This window comes from Bubalus kerabau, chromosome 7, assembly GCF_029407905.1.
Source record: "Bubalus kerabau isolate K-KA32 ecotype Philippines breed swamp buffalo chromosome 7, PCC_UOA_SB_1v2, whole genome shotgun sequence".
Taxonomy (NCBI): domain Eukaryota; kingdom Metazoa; phylum Chordata; class Mammalia; order Artiodactyla; family Bovidae; genus Bubalus; species Bubalus kerabau.
The window spans coordinates 39010171-39031693 of record NC_073630.1 but is presented as its reverse complement, the minus strand read 5'-3'; the positions used below and the strand labels follow the sequence as shown (position 1 = coordinate 39031693).

Here is a 21523-nt window from a genome sequence, read left to right as displayed (position 1 = left end):
ATTTCTGTATTTCCTCTGCCAAAAAGAGCAGATATTCAATAAATGTCTATTGAGTGAATAATTACATGACTAACTGAGATTGATGTAGACAGTTGACTTTACCTTGTTTCTGATTCAGTAAACATCTTACATTCCTTTCATCTGGTTTTCTAGCCTTGAATAGAAGTTTTGGAGATTATAGATTGGAAGCAGCTTTCCTAAACATGCTCTACTCACTTTCTCACTGGCTCTTAAAAGTCTCGCTGTCTCACTTTTGTAACATATCTCATTGCCTTCCCAAATGAGCTATTTTATTTCTCTTTCACTTTTTCTTTATATTGTTAAAGCAGGACTCTTTTTTTCCCCCTCAGTTTCAACAGAGATATTAAAGACCAGGAAACATACAGTTGATGTGAAGTTGTCATGCAAAGGCACAATGCAAAGTAAGTTAACAAGGATGAATTAAGAGCCTGTGAATCAGGTTATACCAATATTACAAGTCCTCTATCTTGGCCCTGGGAAGGAGTAGACTTTGAGGAGTATCAGGAGAGGATTCCATTGGGGAGGATTTTTGGTGTGCATGATGTACCTGCACTTACCTCCTGCTCCTAACTATAGGAGAAGAGTGTATATGTGGGGCTCTTTAGCTTCACAGCTATATCATCAGAAAATGTGTTTGCTATTATTGTTATGTTTTCCACCACACTTCCTTCTCATTCCTTAGGCAGACCTGAGCTGAGTGAAGAGATGTGTTTATATTGAATTAAATGTAGAGGCATGATACTACATAAAATTGGACCGGGAATTTTAATTATTGAAGTGAGATGATACTACTCTGTGACGCAGATGAGCTATAAAGGCTAGAAGGAACTAGATTCCAGAGAGTTATTGAAGAGGCAAAGAGAGAAAGAATAAAGTAGCTCTTTGTACTGTACTGGACAAGCTCATTAACAGTTAGTTACCCATATAAGCCTTCCTATATAGCTGTGAACCCCATGCTGAAGTAATTTCTCATTCTATTGGTTCATGAGCATGCCTCTTGTTGTATTAGTTCAGTGTATTACGTGTCAGTGTGTGGGCCTAGGTTTAATAACTGGTTTTTCAGGGATAGATACCTAAGATAATATACTAAATGCAGGAATTCCCTGTTGGTAGAGACTCCAATATGATACAACACGCTTGAGATCATTTGTATAGTTAATAAGAACTATTGAACAATAATTGGATATCTTTTCAGCTTTCAGATACTTCACCGTTTTTTATTAACACCTTTATATGTTCATTGAATTCCTTACTATTATAAATATGGCAAATCAAATTCAATTTACAGGGTCTTTGAGGTAGAAGTTAAACAGAAGAAATGTTTTTGAAAACTTCTGTTAATCTTTTACTCCCTGAGCTTCATTTATTTCTAGACCAATGTCTTGTCTGAATCCTGTGCGCTAATTAACAGTTAAACTGGATGGAACAACATGGTCTCATAAGCAAAGGAAAACAAATTCCTGTTTGTTAGTTTCAGCTGTTAGGAAAACACAGTCATTGCCTCCGTACTCATTACTCTAAAAATACTGTACAAACTTATCAGTTTTATCAAATGTTTGGCTTCTGGATTTTGTTACTCTATTATTTAGTTTGTGAATCTTTGTATCTACATCAATGTTGGAGACTTATGTTTATTGTTATTAAAAAGTCTTTAGGCCATTAGTTATTTAAACTTGAATTCTGTTTTGTGTTGTATTGATAATGCCACAGTCCTCTTTTTTCTGGCATTTGTTTGATATATCTTTATCCATCCCTTTATTTTTAGCTATTGAAAAAAAATACTTTGTTTTAGACGTATTTTCTGTAAACAGCCTTTCTTTAAGTAACTCTTATGTTTTTCCAATCATGATTTTGATTAAGCATGTGCTGTATGTTGGTGAGACCCTTCTTATGTTTATCTTCCGGTATTCCAATTTGAAGTTTGCTTCTAAGTCAAACTGAGGGTCATGGATTTTGATAGCAGTGTCCAGGGTTCCTGGTTTGAAGGTACCCTTAATTATGCTTTTTTGTGCATCAGTTTATATTTATTCTTAATTTTACTTTGTTATTTTTTTCTTTCTTTACATATTTTAGTTTGACTAGGTTATATTTCACCTTCAGTAACTTTTCCCTACTTTATCCTTTTAAAATACTCTTTTGTGCCCTCCTTTCACTAAGAAGTGATGTTTTTTTCTTTCTTATTGGTTACCTTCCTGTTGTTAACTCTCAGATACATATCTGTATTTTCCAGGTCATTTTACTTACCACTTCCTCCCATCTACCCAGTAAGACTTTTAAATGTTTTTGCTTCTCTATTTCCTCACGTTACATACTTTCCTTCTGCCAACTCCTGGGTTTTCCTCAGATAATCTAGACTTCTAATTCTAAGCTATTATAACATTTTACCTTACAATATCTTTGGTTCTTAAAATCCTCACTTGTCACTTAAACATTAATTTCTACTCATATTATCATCAATTTAAATTTATTAAAAATGCAAGAGTCATTGCTCACCACTATTTTCTCTTGTATTTCTTATTCCCCCAGCTTGGGATCCCATAATTGAGTTCATTTTTATTTCATTGGAGTACCTCCTCAAGTACGCTCCATGGATAAGCACTTGGTTTTGTATGTAATCTGTAAGCCCTGAATGTCACATTGTCTTTTTTTTCTTGTAGAAGAATGATATGTTGACTGTGGAGTGTGGGATTCTTCAACCACATACTTTTCTCTCATTGCCTTAAAGTTATTTCAGTATTTTCTATGTTCCAGAGTTACAGATAAGAAATCCTATATTTGCAGACTGATCATTACTTTTCAAGTAATCTTTTGCATATATATTTTTTCATAAACTTTTTTTTAATAGCTTTAGGTTTATAACAAAACTAAACAGAAAGTACATAGGGGTTCTCATAAACCCCCATCACCACCTCAACCTCCTCTACTCTCAACATCCTATTTTAGAGTCCAGTATATTTTTAAGAGTTTTAATTCACATTTGAGAATGCTCATCAAGAGATGTCTCAGGATGCATTAAGAAATTAGTTATGCAAAAGAATTGGTGAGGTCTTTAAATGCAGGAAGTTTTCATCCATTATCATTTTGATTTCAATACTCTCTATCCTCATTCTCATTTTTGTTTTGACATTTCTATTACTTGATTATACTTTTGGTCTCCTATTTTATCTTTCAGGTATAGTATTTCATTCTTTTATTTTTCCATTTGTTTTCCCCTTTGAATTATGGTATATCTCTTCCTATTTGACTTTCCTGCATCTGTGGGAGCCATCTGCTCTGGATGTTCACTTTCTCTCATCTTCTTCAACCTACTATGTCTCCTTTAATGGTGTGTGGTTTTTATTTACCTGCTTCTGTCAACCAGGGTTTAATGTGACCCTTCAACAACCATGCCAGTCAGTGTTCAGTCTCTTTGGTAGCAGGGGACAAAAGGCAGTGAAAGTGGGAGTTGAGGTGGTGGTGGTGGTGGTGGTGTGTGTGAATGATCAGTAGGCAATCTGAGAGAGTTCTTTTGAATTATAGTGGGGAAGAACTCTGTTTTCAAGTAAAAGTGAGGGGGGCGCTTTCATAGTGAAGCACTGTTGTTTCCTGAGCGTGCAGCTTGTGTGGCGGAGAAGCAGGGCACGGAAGCAAGGAGGGCCAGGAAGGAGGCCATGCAATGTCTCTCTCTCCAGCCGCTTGGCTTATTCCTTCCACTGCTATACCGCTGCACTTCATTTCCAAAGGTGTCCAGTCTCAAAGCTCTCTCTACTAGTTACAGTGAAGTGGGGGTGTTGTAACAAAAAGACCAAAACCCAGAATGGCCTAACAAGCAAGTGTCTCTCTCTCATGTTGCTGAGATGAGTGATGTAGAGCAGGGGCCAGCTCTGCTCAACACAGATGCTTCTGTCCCTTGATGATTGTCATCAGAATGATCAAAGCTGAGTTACTGTGAGTTACACAGGGAGATTTTGGGGTATATGCATGATTCTAAGCCAGACCTGGAAGTGCTGCCCATCACCCCTTCAAACATGCTGTTCATCAGAACTCAGCCAATGGTGACGCATGGCACAGAGAATGAGGAAGTGTAGTCTCTGGCTGGCAGCCCTGAACTAGCTAAACTCTATTTCTATGGAGAAAGAAGGAATTGGACTTTTACTCCAGTGAGACACCTTGGCCATAGTATTCCAACTTTTCTAGAAATGAATCCAGTGATTCACTTGTTACTTTATTAGTTGCATCAATCACTCCAACAAGGAACTGGTAGGGAGAGAGGGTTGGTAGCACCTCACGTACGCAGAGCATTGGATGTGTGTCAGTCACTCAGTCGTGTCTGACTCTCTGCGACCCCATGGACTGTAGCCCTCCAGGCTCCCCGTCCATGGAATTCTCCAGGCAAGAATACTGGAGTGGATTGCCATTTCCTTCTCCCGAGAGCATTGGATAGTTTCTCACTAATGACTACATAAATGACCACTCACTAATGACCGCTACTTGACTATTAGTACTCTGTAGTGATGATGTGATTTATAGGCTATGTAGGACACCTTTGATAAGAAAAGGGCACTAGTCATAAGCATATACTTGAACACGGGGAAACTGCAGTGTTACCCATTAGGTTCTTTTTTTTAATATACATTTATTTATTTTAACTGGAGGTTAATTACTTTACAATATTGTATTGGTTTTGCCATACATCAATGTGAATCTGCCACAGGTGTACATGTGTTCCTCATCCTGAACCCCCCTCCCTCCTCCCTCCCTGTACCATCCCTATGGGTCTTGACTCTGAAGACTGAAAAATCATTGTTCTTATGGTGTTATTCTTTTGATGAAAAATTTAGGTTAAGAATGGGGAGATTGCTGTCAATCAAACAAGGGCCATTTCTGCAGATTTCCACTTTGCTCCTTCGTACTGACTACATGGTCTCTAGGACTAAATAGGAGAGTTCTGAACCACAGGCTTATGCACAATGGAAAGAACAAATCACGTTGCAGCTTTCAAGCTGTTTCACACACACTGTGACTTTTGACTGTCACACGAGTGCTATGTGGCGAGTGGTATTATTGTCTCTATTGAATTAATGAAGAAAAGACCCAGGCGGATTAAGATGATGAAATGGTAGAACCAGAGCCAGGCTTCACATCTTCTACTTCCAATGGCTGTGCTCTCTCACTGCAGCACACAGTTTGCTCACATTTGACATCAGACTTTCTTTTGAGTGGATTTATCAGCTAGAATGAAATTTATTCAGCTCCTTGAAGTATTAGCTGAAGAGCAGATGCTGAATGCTGGCAATATTGTTTTTGGAGTAAGAATCAAAGAGATAACCAGGTGCTCACCACTCTCCTTGCTCTCATTTTCCATTGTGGATAAATGTGTGAAATTGATTTCTAGGAAGAAATATTTCATTACCAATCCTTCTTTATTAATAGTAACTGGTCATGTCCCTTAAATAGATACTCTTTTTGTTATTCTTTTTCCTCAGAATTTTTTTTTCAAAAATTTAAACTCTTGGGAGAATATTTTGAGGCCATAATGTTATAGAATGTTGTTTAATATTTTGTGAACAGTTATAAATCAACCTGAGTATGTCACAAATACAAATATTCTGATTACATGGCTATTGGTTGTTTTTATATTCACAGTATCTAATACTATCTATTTTTTGTTCTGTTTATACAATTAGAAAATATAGCATCTGGGAGAAGATCTTAGAATAAAATAATTTATGTCCCCAAAGTCCAGTTTTATAGATGAAGGCAGTATATCCAGATTTCTTCTAAATAGGAACTGCTTCCCCACACACCCCTGAAACAAGCAAAAATCAGCTAAACCAGACCAAATAAGGATGCCCTATATTAAGTGAAAAACTGTAGCGATCATTAAATAATAATACATATTTAGTGTACTTTGTTGGAGAAGGAAATGGCAACCCACTCCAGTGTTCTTGCCTGGAGAATCCCAGGGATGGGGGAGCCTGGTGGGCTGCCATCTATGGGGTCGCACAGAGTCGGACACGACTGAAGCGACTTAGCAGCAGCAGCAGTGTACTTTGTTCATTCAGTTGATATCCAACTCTTATTTCAATTTTACTTGCTGATATTGGGGATATCCCAGATGTAGAATAATTTCTAGAAATTATGTTTTTATTTTAAATCATGTGATCACATCTCTTTTACAGCACCATCAATAGTTCTAATTTTTTCATGTCTTTAACTTTCTCAAAATGCTTACAAATTCGTATAATCCACATTACTACAAAAATAGTGTGTTAGAAAACCAGTCTTTATGTCTTGGAGACACTGTTAGTGCCTGTTCGTACCTCTTAGGCCTTCACCATTTCTGGGCACACCAGGGTCTTCGCATGCAGCTGCCCCTCTCATCCAGAGGACTTTCTCTGTTTGCAGAAATAAGCTTGAGTCCCTGAACAGGGAATGCCAGAGTTGCCAGGCAGTCAGTGGTCCTGGGAGCAGCTTTCAACTCGTTCTGGGCAGGAGTGTATACCACCCAGCTTGTTTTTGCTACTGAAAGTCCACAAACAGTGGCTCTGAGAGGAGTACGGCATGAAGGGAGATCACCTGTGCCAAGAAAATGTATGTAATCCTGTGAAGATGAAGCACTGCCTCCTACAGGAAGATTCAGTATAATCCGTCAGCTTGCCACAAGGTAGCTGGCTAGTCCTGTTAGAAATAATGTTTTAGGGGCTCAGCATTGCTCAGGCCTCTACTGTTGGCAGGTTGACCAGTCAGCTGTGATGGGATCATGTGGCTGAACTCATGTCCAGCCTCCATCCTTGAAGGCCTGCTGAATAAAGACAGGACGTAGCTGGGGGAGAGAGCTGTCTGACATCCTTAGGATGGATCAGACTGTGCTCCTGTTGTTGACAGCCTGCTCATTGATTGGGCCATCCAGAGGCATTCACTTCTCACATGGTCTTAGCATTCTGAAACCATTCTCCTCATCTACATGTCTTTCCTCAGACATCCTTGTCACAATTTTTCTACTTTTGTTTTTTTCCAAGTTCATAATTGCCCAAGTAGCCCAAAGTTTTCCTCTGCCGCCTTTCAGGGCTACCTCTGAATGTGGATGTAGCACCGTGGCTCAAAGGGTGAGTAGAGGAAGAAACAGCACAGCAAGACACTTACCAGGGACGTATGAGTCTTCTCTTCATGAGCATGCCAGTGTCTTCTCCTTTACCCCGTCAGTGAAACATTATGGAAAAACTACACTCTTCAAAAGGAACTGCCGAAAAATCATAATTTCCAAAATTTATGAACTTTCAGCAGTCCAGTTTTTATAAGTAGGCATAAACTTTCTACACATAAATATATCAAAACATAGCAAAATATGATCACTTTTTCCTAGGAAAGAACACCCACTTTAAGCAATTCAACAAATATTTATTAAGTGATTAATATATGCCTAATACTGGAGAGTGAAATAGAGGAGGGTGAAAAAGTTGGCTTAAAACTCAACATTCAGAAAACGAAGATCATGGCATCTGGTCCCATCACTTCATGGAAAATAGATGGGGAAACAGTGGAAACAGTGTCAGACTTTATTTTTCTGGGCTCCAAAATCACTGCAGATGGTGACTGCAGCCATGAAATTAAAAGACGCTTACTCCTTGGAAGAAAAGTTATGACCAACCTAGATAACATATTGAAAAGCATAGACATTACTTTGCCAACAAAGGTCCGTCTAGTCAAGGCTATGGTTTTTCCAGAGGTCATGTATGGATGCGAGAGTTGGACTGTGAAGAAAGCTGAGTGCTGAAGAATTGATGCTTTTGAAGTGTGGTGTTGGAGAAGACTCTTGAGAGTCCCTTGGACTGCAAGGAAATCCAACCAGTCCATTCTGAAGGAGATCAGCCCTGGGATTTCTTTGGAAGGAATGATGCTAAAGCTGAAACTCCAGTACTTTGGCCACCTCATCTGAAGAGTTGACTCATTGGAAAAGACTCTGATTCTGGGAGGGATTGGGGTCAGGAGGAGAAGGGGACGGCAGAGGATGAGATGGCTGGATGGCATCACTGACTCGATGGACGTGAGTCTGAGTGAACTCCGGGAGTTGGTGATGGACAGGAAGGCCTGGTGTGCTGCAATTCATGGGGTCGCAAAGAGTTGTACACAACTGAGTGACTGAACTGAACTGAACTGAATACTGGCTTAAAGCTCAACATTCAGAAAACGAAGATCATGGCATCTGGTCCCATCACTTCATGGCAAATAGATGGGGAAACAGTGGAAACAGTGTTAGACTTTATTTTTGGGGGCTCCAAAATCACTGCAGATAGTGATTGCAGCCATGAAATTAAAAGGCGCTTACTCCTTGGAAGGAAAGTTATGACCAACCTAGACAGCATATTCAAAAGCAGAGATGTTACTTTGCCAACAAAGGGCCATCTAGTCAAGGCTATGGTTTTTCCAGTGGTCATGTATGGTTGTGAAAGTTGGACTGTGAAGAAGGCTGAGCACTGAAAAATTGATGCTTTTGAACTGTGGTGTTGGAGAAGACTCTTGAGAGTCCCTTGGACTGCAAGGAGATCCAACCAGTCCATTCTAAGGGAGATCAGTCTTGGGTGTTCTTTGGAAGGAATGATGCTAAAGCTGAAACTCTAGTACTTTGGCCACCTCATGCGAAGAATTGACTCATTGGAAAAATCTCTCATGCTGGGAGGGATTGGGGGCAGGAGGAGAAGGGGACGACAGAGAATGAGATGGTTGGATGGCATCACCAACTCGATGGATGTGAGTTTGAGTGAACTCCGGGAGTTGGTTGAACTCTGGAGGCCTGGCGTGCTGCAATTCATGGGGTCACAAAGAGTCAGACATGACTGAGCAACTGAACTGAACTGAATACTCTATTGGTCTACTCTTTGAGTACAATACTGTGCAATGGAACTTTCTGCAGTGCTGCTAATGTTCTATATCTTGGCTGTCCATAATGAAAGCCACTAGCATAAGCGGCTATTGAACACTTGAAATGTGGCTGGGATGACTGAGGAATTGTATTCTAAATTTTATTTCATTTTAATGCAGTTAAAATTAAATGGTCACAAGTGGCTACTGTCTGTTATATTACAGAGCACATTCAATAGGTTAATGGTTTTAACCATTTTCCTAGTTTGCAAATATTTTTCCCATTCCTTAGGGTGTCTTTCACACTATTGATTATCTCTTTTGCTGTGCAGAAGCCTTCTAGTTCGGTATAGTACCACTTATCTTTTTCTTTCTTTCTTTCTTTTTTGCTTCTGTTGTCTGTTTTTGATGTTATCAAAGGCGGGAGGAGAAGGGGACGACAGAGGATGAGATGGTTGGATGGCATCACCGACTCAATGAACTTGAGTTTGAGTAAACTCCAGGAGTTGGTGATGGACAGGGAGGCCTGGCGTGCTGCGGTTCATGGGGTGGCAAAGAGTCGGACACGACTGAGCGACTGAACTGAATTTTGATGTTATAACCTTGAAATAGTTGTCAAGACTGATGTTATGAAGATTTCTCCTATATTTTCTTCTGAGAGTTCTAACCAAAATCCATCCATTATGAGTTGATCTTTGTGTGTGGAGTAAGAGAAGAGGACAGTTTTATTCTTTGGCATGTTGCTGTCCAGTTTTTCCAGCACTCTTTGTTAAAGTCACTGTCCTCTCCCCATTGTGTAGTACCACTTTTGTCAAAGATCTGTTGACCACATACATGTGGGTTTAATTCTGGGCTCTCTATTCTATTCTGTGACTGTCTTTACATCTATACATGGTATTTTGATTGCTATAGCTTTATAAATATATTTGGAAATAGGGAAGCTTGATGCCTATAGCGTGGTTCTTCTTTTTCAAGATTGTTTTGGCTGTTCAAAGTCTTATGTGATTCCATGTGAATTTTAGAATTGTCTTTTCTATTTCTGTAACAGTGCCATTGAGACTTAGATAGACATTGTCCATATCTTTGGGTAGTGTGTTGCTCAGTCATGTCTGATTCTTTGGGACCCCATGGACTGTGGCCCTCCAGGACCTTCTGTCCATGGGATTCTCCAGACAAGAGTACTGGAGTGGATTGCCATTCCCTTCTCCAATATCTTTGGGTAGTATGGACATTTTAATGATATTAGTTCTTCCAATTCATGAGCATGAGTTCCTGTTGCTTTTATATTATTTATTTTATCAATGTTTTGTCCTTTTCAGTGTATAAATTTTTCATTTTCTTAGTTAAGTTTATCCCTAAATAGTTTATTCTTTTTGATGTTATTGTAAATGGGATAGTTTTCCTAATTCCCCTTTTCAATAGTTTGTTAGTACTGTATAGCAACACAACTGATTTTTAAACACTGATTTTGTATCCTGTAACTTTCATGAAGATATCTGATAAGGGTTAGCTTCCAAAATATATAAGGTATTTCTACATCTCAATAGTGGGCTTTCCTGGTGGCTCAGCAGTAAAGAATCTGCCTGCCAATGCAGGAGATGTGAGTTCAGTCCCTGGGTAGGGAAGATCCCCTGGAGAATGAAGTGGCAACCCATTTGCAGTATTCTTGCCTGGAAAATCCCATGGACAGAGGAGCCTGGCAGGCTACAGCCCATGGGGTCACAAAGAATTGCACATGACTTAGCCACTAAACAACAATAACATCTCAATAAAAAGAAAACCTAATTATTCTACTAAAAATGAGCTAGAGATTTGAGTAGACATTTCTCCAAAGAAGACATACAAATGGCCAAAAAATGTATGAAAAGGTGCTTAATGCCACTAATCATCAGAAAATGCAAATCAAACTACAATAATATATCACCTCTCATCTGTTAGGACAGTTAAGGAAACAAAAAAAAAAAGCAAGTGTGGGTGAGAATGTAGAATAATTAGAACCTTCGTACACTGGTGGTGGGAATGCAAAATGGTGCAGCTACTATGGAAAACAATATGGAGGTTCCTCAGAAAATTAAAAATAGAGCCACCAACTGATCCAGCAAACCTGCTTCTAGGTATTTATCTTAAAGAACTGAAATTAGAATCCTGAAGAGATATTAGCACTCCCGCGTTCACTGCAGCATTATTCAGAATAGCCAAGATGTGGAACCAACTTACATGTTCATTGACAGATGAATGGATTGAAAATTTTGTACTATATACACACAATATACTATTATTCAGCCTTTAAAAAAAAGGAAATCCTGTCATATGCAACAATATTTATGAATCATGAGAACATTATGCGGAGTGAAATAAACTAGTCATAGAAGGACAGTTACTGTATGATTCCACTTACATTGCATCTAAATAGTCAAATTCATAGAAACAGTGCAATGGTGGTTGCCAGAGCTTGGAGGGAGGGGGGACTGGGGAGTAGCTGACCAGCTGGTACGAAATTTCAGTTATGCAGGATGAGTGATTTCTAAAGATCTGGTGTACAACCTTGTGCCTATAGATCACAATACGGCATTGTACACCTAAAAATCTGTTAAGGGGTAAATCTCATGTAGGTGTTCATATCACAATAAAAACTAAAAGAATATTTCCCATAGTAAAGGGAAAACTGAATAGCAGATTTAAAATACCCACTGTATTTCAGTGACTTAAAACTATTAATAAAGGTAAAAAGACAGGCATTTTCTGGTAAAACAATTGATTTTCTTTTTTAAAAGTTTTTAAAAAATAGACTTTACTTTTTAGAAAAGTTCTCAGTTTATGGAAAAATTAAGATAATAGTCTAAGCAAGTTACCATAAAACTGCCCTCCATTTCCCCATTTTACTAATACCAAACACTAATATGGTACATTTGTTACAATTAATGAACTGATACCAGTATATAATTATTAACCTAAGTCCATAATTTATTTATAGGCTTCCCAGGTAGAGCAGTGGTAAAGAATCTGCCTGCCAACGTAGGAGACCGAAAAGACATGGGTTCAATTCCTGGGTTGGGAAGATGCCCCAGAGTATGAAATGACAATCCACTTTAGTATTCTTGGCTGGAAAATTCCATGGGCAGAAGAGCCTGGTGGGCTACAGTCCATGGGCTTGCAAAGAATCAAACAGCACTGAGTGTCTGAGAATGCATGCATGCATACTTTATTCATATTTCCTTAGGTTTTAGTTACTATCCTTTTTCTGTTCCAGGACCCCATCCAGCACACCATATATCATTCAGATGTCATGATCCTGGAGGCTTCTCTTGGCTGTCTTTCCTTTCTCTGACTTTCCTTGATTTCTTGATATCTCTGTCTTTCCTTGTTTCAGATGACCTTGGCAGTTTTGAGGACTACTAGTCAGGTATTTTGGAGAAGGAAATGGCAACCCACTCCAGTGTTCTTGCCTGGAGAATCCCATGGACGGAGAAGCCTGGTAGGCTGCAGTCCATGGGGTCTCACAGAGTCGGACATGACTGAAGTGACTTGGCAGCAGCAGTCAGGTATTTTGCAGCTAGGCAGGTACTTTTCTTTCTTTTTTTTATTACAAAACTTTGTTTTTAATTGAAATAGAGTTGATTTACAATAGTTTCAGGTGTACAACTGCATAGTGATTCAGTACTTTTATAGATTATACTCCACTAACAGTTATTGCAACATAACAGCTATATTTACCTGTTCTGTACAATATATCCTTGCAGCACTGTTTAAGAAAACTGAGCTATGGAAGCAGTAACCCAAGTGTCCATCAACAGATAAATGAATAAAAAGAAGACGTGATACACATACACATACACACACACATTCATACAAACATGTACATACAAAGCATGTGTGCATGCTAAGTCGCTTCAGTCACGTCCGACTCTGCAACCTTATGGACTGTAGCCCGTCAGGCTCCAGGCAAGAATACTGGAGTGGGTTGCCATACTCTCCTCTATGGGATCTTCCTGACCCAGGGATCAAAATTGCGTCTCCTGCAACTCCTGCATTGCATGTTGGTTCTTTACCTCTGAGCCAGCAGGGAAAACTGTGCATACATGGAATAGTAGCAAAAGAGAAACAGACTCACAGATTTAGAAGACAAATTAGTGGTTACCAATAGGGGCTTCCCTGGTGGCTCAGATGGTAAAGAATTTGCCTGCAATGCAGGAAAACTGGGTTCAATATCTGGGTTGGGGAGATCCCCTAGAGAAGAAAATGGCACCCCACTCCAGTATTCTTGCCTAGAGAATTCTGTGGACAGAGGAGCCTGGCGGACTACAGTCCATGGGGTCCCAAAGAGTAGGACCCAACTAAGCAACTAACACTTTCACTTTTCAGTAGGGAGAAAGAAGTGGAGAGGGGCAAGATAGAGGTATGAAATTAAGAGATACAAACTACTAAATATAAAATAAACTCATTGATTTTCAAATGTGAAGAAAGCAACTTGCAAATATCCAAGGGAAAGAAAGAGAAGGCAACACATAGAAAGTGAGATGACTTTAGATTTCTCAGAAATTGTTGATGTCAGATAACAACAGAGAAACCTGTACAATGTATAAAAAAGAAATACATATAACAACATTCTTCTGACCAGTTGACTTGTCTCTACTGCAAAAACAAAATGAAGATGAATTTGATAGACCCAAAGATCAGGAAGTAAAGCATTTTATCTTCTCACTGGTAAAAGATATACTGTTGGATAATGTCCATTCAATAGAATTATATTTAAATAACCATGGAAAATCAAAATATAAAACAAAAAGGCTATAATTTTTAAAATAAAAATGCTTAACATGAATAATAATTTAAAAACAAAACAAAAATAATTCTTAACTATAACAAGATTTGGAAAAATGAGGAAGTAGCTAATAAGTGAAAAAATTAGAAAATGAATAAATATCAGATATAATAAACATTATCTCTTGTCTCTGGGCTGAGATAGAATAGTCTAGCAGCCACTCTACCACCCATCACTTCAGCTACCCACCTTAGGCTGAGACCCAGCCCTCCTTGGAGAGGGCAGGGCTCACCTCACTAAGTGATGGAGAAATCACTGAGGTTCTACACCAGTGAGACACGCTGGGGATCTGTCTAGAGTTCTGTGGACGCCATTGGCATGGATGTGCTATGGCTCAGGACCTGCTGTAAAGTCACTGGAGGAGATGCCATGACAAGCAGCTGATTAGTGGCCACTGCAGGCTGCATGGAGGTGGAGAAGTTGTCCTCTGCAGAAGCTGGGTGTCAGAGAAAGTCACCCCGTGCAGGTGCCCAGAGCTTGAGAAATAGTATTCTACAGGAACTTGGCTTTGGGCACAAGAAGTTCTGCAGGGGACAGCAGCAGGGAGAGCTGTGCCCTGCAGCATCCAGCACTGGAGAAACTCTGCTCTGTGGGACCTGAGTGCTTGCAGGGAGACCTAGAGGGATTCATGGCATCAGAAGCTTGCCTGCTGACAGAGCAGCACAAAAACAGGCAGGTGAGGTGTTCATGTCAGAAGGGACAAAAGGTGGTCACCAAGCTGGGCCTGAGACTATGATCTCACTGAGGGACTGTACCTTCTGGGAATGGTGTTGGAGCAGAGACACTGGTGGGCCTGATATATACAGCTGATGCCAGCAATGAAGTTGGTGCAAGAAACCCCAAAATAGCAGCACCCTGGACCTGGGAAATGTGAAATGCCAGGATGGAGGAAGCACAAGCTGGAATCAAGATTGCTAGGAGAAATATCAATAATCTCAGATATGCAGATGACACCACCCTAACTGCAGGAGCAAAGAGGAATTAAAGAGTCTGTTTATGAAGATGAAAGAGGAGAATGAAAAAGCTGGCTTAAAACTCGGCATTCAAAAAACTAAGATCATGGCATCTGGTTCCATCACTTCATGACAAATAGATGGGGGAGAAAATGGAAGTAGTAACAGGCTTTATTTTTTTGGGCTCCAAAATCACTGTGGGTGGTGACTGCAGCCATGAAATTAAAAGATGTTTGATCCTTGAAAGGAAAGCTATGACAGACCTAGATAGCATATTAAAAAGCAGAGACATCACTTTGCCAACAAAAATTCATATAGTTAAAGCTATGGTTTTTCCAGTGGTCAAGTATGGATGTGAGAGTTGGACCATAAAGAAGGCTGACCACCAAAGAATTGATGCTTTTGAATTGTGGTGATGGAGAAGCCTCTTGAGAGTCCCTTGGACAGGAAGGAGATCCAACCAGTCAGTCCTAGAGGAAATCAACCATGAATATTCATTGGAAAGACTGATGCTGAAGCTGAAGCTCCAATACTTTGGTTACCTGATGCAAAGAGCCTACTCATTGGAAAAGACCTTGATGCTGGGAAAGATTGAGGGCAAGAAGAGAAGGGGCAACAGAGGATGAAATTGTTGGATGGCATCATCAGCTCAATGGACCTGAGTTTGAGCAAACTCGGGGAGATAGTGAAGGACAGGGAAGCATGGTGTGCTGTAGTCTATGGGGTTGCGAAGAGTTGGACATGACTGAGTGATTGAACAACAGAACTGAGAAGGGCTTCTTCCTTTTGCAATATTCCTCCTGTTCCCCCTAATGATAATGTCTGATGTCATGCTTGCTGCAAAAGAAGGATGCATGAAAGACCTTTCATAGTATCCTATTTCACAGGACAACGATAAGTCCATTATCACAGAACAGATAATGAAGGGTAAATTTGGAGCTGGAAAGCAATAGATTGATAACTGGCATGCAGGTGTAGTTTAATTTTAGCATTAACATAAATCTTCAAATCATAAATCTTCAATAAATCCTCAAATCAATAAATCTTCAAATCATAAATCTTTAAATGTATCTAATGTTATCTAAATAGAATTGTGATTTTCTGTCATTTTCATCCTTTGGTAAATCATATGAACAAATGCTTCAATAGTCAGATATGTTGTTATTCTTTTTTCTTTTATTTAAGCTAGTGTTTCCACTTTGCTTCTGGATAACTTCACTTGATTTTATTCACAAAATACATTTGTGAATTGATGCAAGCTATTTAGAGTCCTTATCACCATGACAGCGAATATGAAACTCCGAGGCGCCTTGTATCAGGGATGTCACTCAGTTCTTTTCAGTCTTTCCTCATGAAATACTGAACACCACCTAGCAACTTATACACTATTTTTAATACTTTCCCACCTGACTACTTGCCTGGGTTCTTCTTCATTTTGTTAAAACAAAGAGCTGGAAATCACTACTTTTGCAAAAGAATGTGTAACCTAGTCATTAGAGTCGTTCACTTTCTCAATTTTGCTGAAGTATCCCAAAAGTCTTTACAATAGATAGCAAAAGGCCCCCGTTTTACCTGTCACTCTTTAACTTAGATTCTTATATTAAAAAACTGGGATAAAATCAATCCTATAAAAATTGAAATTGTATCTTCTTATGGACAAGCACATGTATAGTCATGTAAATTTTCAAACTTTCAAAGTGCCATAAAAAGGCATAACAAATGGGCAAAGAAGAGGCTCAAGAATTTTTACAAGATAAATTAATTATTTTATGGTTTTAAATATTTGAGATGATTAGGCATATGAAATAATCAGAACAGCATAATAATTGGGAAGTACAGCATACTACTTATGTTGTAGTGAAGGTGATTTTCTGAAGTGCCTCTACATTACAGATAGATCTTTGGAATATTGTGTGCCAGAACTGTACATAAATAGATGTTCTGACACCTATAGGTTCACATTTTGGTTCAGGTTTTCATAAATCTTGACCCTGAAGCTATTAGAGATAAAACTTTAGAAAGTCATAAAATCTTTCAGGTATTTTTGCCTGTATCAGAGATACCAGAAGAAAGGTAAGTTGTCTTACAGGTAGATCAATAAAACTTATCCTACTGAAAGATATAAAGAGAAGATGATTCAGGAAAAATAAACAGGGTTTCAGTGATCTGAGCAACATGTCAGAAGTCTTACATATGAGTAAAGTCCCCAAAATGAGATATTTGAAAAAGTAATAGCATACATTTTCCTAAGTTTGATGAAGAAATAAATTTGTAGATCCCATATGCTCAGCAAACCCTAACAGGATAAATCAACTAGGCATATCATAGTATATGATATATATATATATATATATATATTTCAATCATTATTGAAAACCAAAGATAAAGAGGAAGTGTTAAGAGCAGCCAGAGGAGAAAAGAAATATTACACAGTTGAACAATTTTGTAGACAGTATTTGACTTCATATCAGAAACAATGGAAAGAAAAGATGATAGAACCAATTTATTTAAAGTACTGCAAATAACCCATCTAGATTTCTCTATCCAGAAAAAATGTCTATCAAAACTGAGGAAAAATAAACTCATTTTTATACAAATGAAAGCAGGGAGAATTCAATTCCACTGGACTTGCACCACAAGAAATGTAAAAGGAAGTTAGTTTGCTGTGATCCACACAGTCAAAAGCTTTAGCATAGTCCTTGAAGCAGAAGTAGATGTTTTTTCTGGAATTCCCTTGCTTTCTCTATAATCCAACAAATGTTGGCAATTTGGTCTCTGGTTCCTCTGCCTTTTCTAAACCCAGCTTGTACATCAGGAAGTTCTCGGTTCATGTACTGCTGGAGGCTAGCTTGAAGGATTTTGAGCATAACTTTATGGTAGTTTGAACATTGTTTGGCATTGCCCTTCTTTTGGATTGGAATGAAAACTGATCTTTGTCAGTCCTGTGACCACAGAACTGAGCAAAAATAGCCAAGTTAAAAAAGTTGCTTAATGTATGATGGCACGCATATAAAGTTCTAGAATAGGCAAAACTATGTTGATAAAAGATCCATGGTTTTCTAGGGGTGAGAACGGGGAAATAGATTCAAATGGAGAAGAGAACCTTCTCAGCTAATAGAATTATTTTGTATTTCATTTGGGAAAGTTGGCACATGTGTGTATACATTTGTCAAAACTCATTAAACACTGCACTTAAAAATATATGCTTTTGAGTGTATTGGGCTTCCTTGCTGGCTCAGTTGGTAAAGAATCCACCTGTAGTGCAGGAGAGCCTGATTTGATTCCTGGGTTGGGAAGATCCTCTGGAGAAGGGATAGGCTCCCACTCCAGTATTCTGGCCTGGAGAATTCCATGGACTGTATAGTCCATGGGGTGGCAAAGAGTTGGACATGACTGAGCAACCCACTTTTGAATGTGTTAAGTGATACCCTAATAAAGCTGAAGAGTCAGGGGACTCTGCTTCAGTCTTGTTTCTGTAGGTCCATAACCACGGTCTGAGGGTGGGCTTGGGGCACAGCTGGCGAGTAAGGCTGGCAGTGGTAAGAAGAGCTGGACATGGATTTGGGAAAGGGAGAGAGGACAAGGGAGGACCTGTGGGACCAGTGCTCCTTTCTGTCATAAATGTAAGCGTAGCTCCTGCAGCGGTTAATGGCTGTTTTTCAAACCTTGTACAAGTTCCTCTAGCTCAGAGCCCTGCAGGGAATTCTGGGAAAGCAGGTTCCCAATTAACTAAGCTGACAAAGAACCCTCGGAAACCGTGAATCACTATAGTTCTATTTTTAGAAGTGAGAAAAATTCAAGCCTTACAATTTCACCCACCAAAGCTTGAGAAAATTGTGTGTGTGGCGGGGGGAATCTAAATGCATTGCAGTTCTGTAAAGGGTAAAATTTTTACTTGATATTGTTAGCTGTCAAATTAACTTTTCTTACTTCATTCACACACATGAAATTTATTCATAAAGACTGTGCATGGTACACTGAGCAGCAGGATATATCTAAAGTCTCTTTGAATTCACTACTCAGTTTTTTTCTCATTTTACTACTTTAGTGTTTACCATCCAGCTATTATTATGTATATCTTGTAAATATATAATTACACACCAGGTTTGCATATAGTGGAACAAACCTCTTTCAGCTGGAGAGGGAAATTTATAAGCCCAGCTGCTGTTGTTACTGTGTTACTCCCACCTAGGGAGGAGGCAAAGACAAACAAAAAACCCAAGTCCCCCTCTCAAAACGAAGCCAAAACTCCCAAAACGCCCACCCCCCCACCGCCAAAAAAAAAAAAAAAGCCCAAAAAAGGGCACACCTCTTTTCATAATTCTTCTGGAGCAATGAATTTATGACTGGAAAGCACAACTTTCTACCAGGTTTAGATACTGAGTACTTCTCTTAGGCCACTAATGAGCCGCTTTGCCACATGTGAGTGAACTGCTGAAAAGCTTAATATTTATACCCCTCCTGGTGTCCAGAAACTTTCATTCTTTCTAAATTGCTTTCACTTTTCAGCGTTCTCCTTTGCCATTAACCTAGATAGTATCTTGGTTTAGGAAACTTTTTAAAACATGAAATTTATTTTCTTTCTTCCTTTATTCAGTTATCAAATTCCATAGACCTTTATTCATTTTCTATTTCACATTTGTTAAACATTTGCTAGGTGCTGGGAAAGAAAATGAGCACAGAGGAGAGGTGAGCAAAAATGAATTTAATGTGGCCACAGCCCTCCCTTCCACCCATTCCCTTGGCTGCCAGCCTCCTCCATGCTCCATGAGGTCAAGTGTGGAGCGTGCTCTGAATGACTCATGAAAAGGGCTCCTATGCCAGTCAATCCTGCTCAAGCTCTGTTGCTTGCATCTTGAAGTGTCATTTCCCTCTCCTTCCCTCTCCTGGCCCTTGGCTTCCTCTGCAACACCTTACCTGCAAATTTATTTCCCATTACTCCCCCTCCCAAATTTATTTCACACTGTGTGTTCATGTCTGACTCTTTGTGACCTCATGGACTGTAGCCCACCAGGCTCCTCTATCCATGGAATTTTCCAGGCAAGAATACTGGAGTGGGTTGCCATTTCTTTCTCCAGGGGATCTTCCGAGCCCAGGGATTGAACCCCCGTCTCTTGCATCTCCTGCATTGGCAAGCAGATTCTTTACCACTAGTGCCATCTCATCCAAATTCAACCTCACTTCACCCTGTCACATCCCTTACTCTTCCTGGAGCATTATGTTTAAGCCCATCTCCCAGACTTTGCTTCTGCTATCCTACCCACCCGCCCCCCACCACCCCACCGGGGAGCTGTCTTCTCTTCTCTTTACATCTTCTCCATGCTTAATCCATTTTGAAAATTCTTTATCCTATATATGAATTTCCAATTAGGAAACATTTTGTGTTTATAGAATTACATTAATCTGTTTTTCTCACTCTTTGTTTTATTGGTATATATTTTCCTAACTCATTCATTAATTAAACCTTATCTGCTTTTTATGCTGTATCCCTGCTGGCAGGCCATTTAATTCACAGACCATTGCAGGGAGATGATCGGAGCCCAGATTCTGAAACCTCCCTCATCCTGGATTTATATCTCAGTCAGTTACTGTCTGGTCCCCTGCAAGTTTTAGTTTCTCTGTGTCTCAGTGCCTTCATCTGGAAAGAGTGGACGTTACCTTTCTCATAGGATTGATGCAAAGATTAAGTGATAAAACTACTGGCAAACTGCTTAGAAAGATGCCTGCAACACAGTAAACATTAGCTATGATTAGTGTTTGTCTGCTCAGTTGCTTCTGTTGTGTCTGATTCTTTGCAACCCTATAGTCTAGCCCATTAGGCTCCTCTGTCCATGGGCTTCTCCAGGCAAGAATACTGGAGTGGGTTGCCATGCCCTCCTCCAGGGGACCTTCCCAACCCAGGGACCCAACCCTTGTCTCTTTTGTCTCATGCATTGGCAGGTGGGTTATTTACCACTAGTGCCACCAGGGAAGTCCAGCTATTATTAGTGGTACTAAGTAAATATTTGTTATTTGAAAACAGAAAAGCGCATACACTGCTGCTGCTGCTGCTAAGTTGCTTCAGTAGTGTCGGACTCTGTGCGACCCCATAGACGGCCTCCTACCAGGCTCCCCCATCCCTGGGATTCTCCAGGCAAGAACACTGGAGTGGGTTGCCATTTCCTTCTCCAATGCATGAAAGTGAAAAGTGAAAGTGAAGGCTCTCAGTCGTGTCCGACTCTTAGCGACTTCATGGACTGCAGCTTACCAGGCTCCTTGGTCCATGGGATTTTCCAGGCAAGAGTACTGGAGTGGGGTGCCATTGCCTTCTCCAGCACATACACTACAATTAACAAAATACTTAATAAGAGCAAAAGAATGTATTGACTACTGGAGGAGCTACTTATTCTGTATATAGTAAAAAAATACATAATCTTCAACATTTCTCTTTTTGTCATACTTATCTGGTAACCCCCCCATCCTGGTCAAATTATATTCTCCACTGACTATAATCACATCTTCTCAACTGAATTTGTTTTGAGAAAACAGTCATGTTGACTTATTGTAGTTTAAATCCATGGGCACTAATATTTAGTTCACTATCAGTACTTCCTGGGAAATCCATGTTTTCTAATCTATTAATGCTTCCCAACTATCCGATACCCTCTCCTTGCTTCTTAATCCTTTACCAATTTCTCCCCTGTCCATATGCCTAGCTGAAAACTTAGCTTCCTAGTACAGTAAACAGAAGAGAGCTTGGGGTTCCCTGGTGGTCTAGTTAGTGGTTAAGAGAGAGAACAGCTTCTCAAGAAAGCATCTTCCTGCTCTCCTGATCCTGAATCAAAACCTCAGTCTTCCTACTATTTCTTTGATAAACAGTTAGTGCTCCTATATAAGATCAACCCAT

The 21523-nt window shown here is 39.5% G+C and overlaps 1 long non-coding RNA gene across 1 annotated transcript in view; it reads left to right on the top strand.

Moving 5' to 3' along the window:
• The first annotated feature begins 346 nt into the window (after nucleotides 1-346).
• The window catches only part of LOC129657656 (uncharacterized), a 107077-nt gene continuing 85900 nt past the window's right edge, over nucleotides 347-21523 (top strand). The window contains exon 1 of the long non-coding RNA XR_008716953.1: nucleotides 347-422. This is a non-coding gene — a long non-coding RNA (uncharacterized LOC129657656). The remainder of the gene's footprint in view (nucleotides 423-21523) is intronic.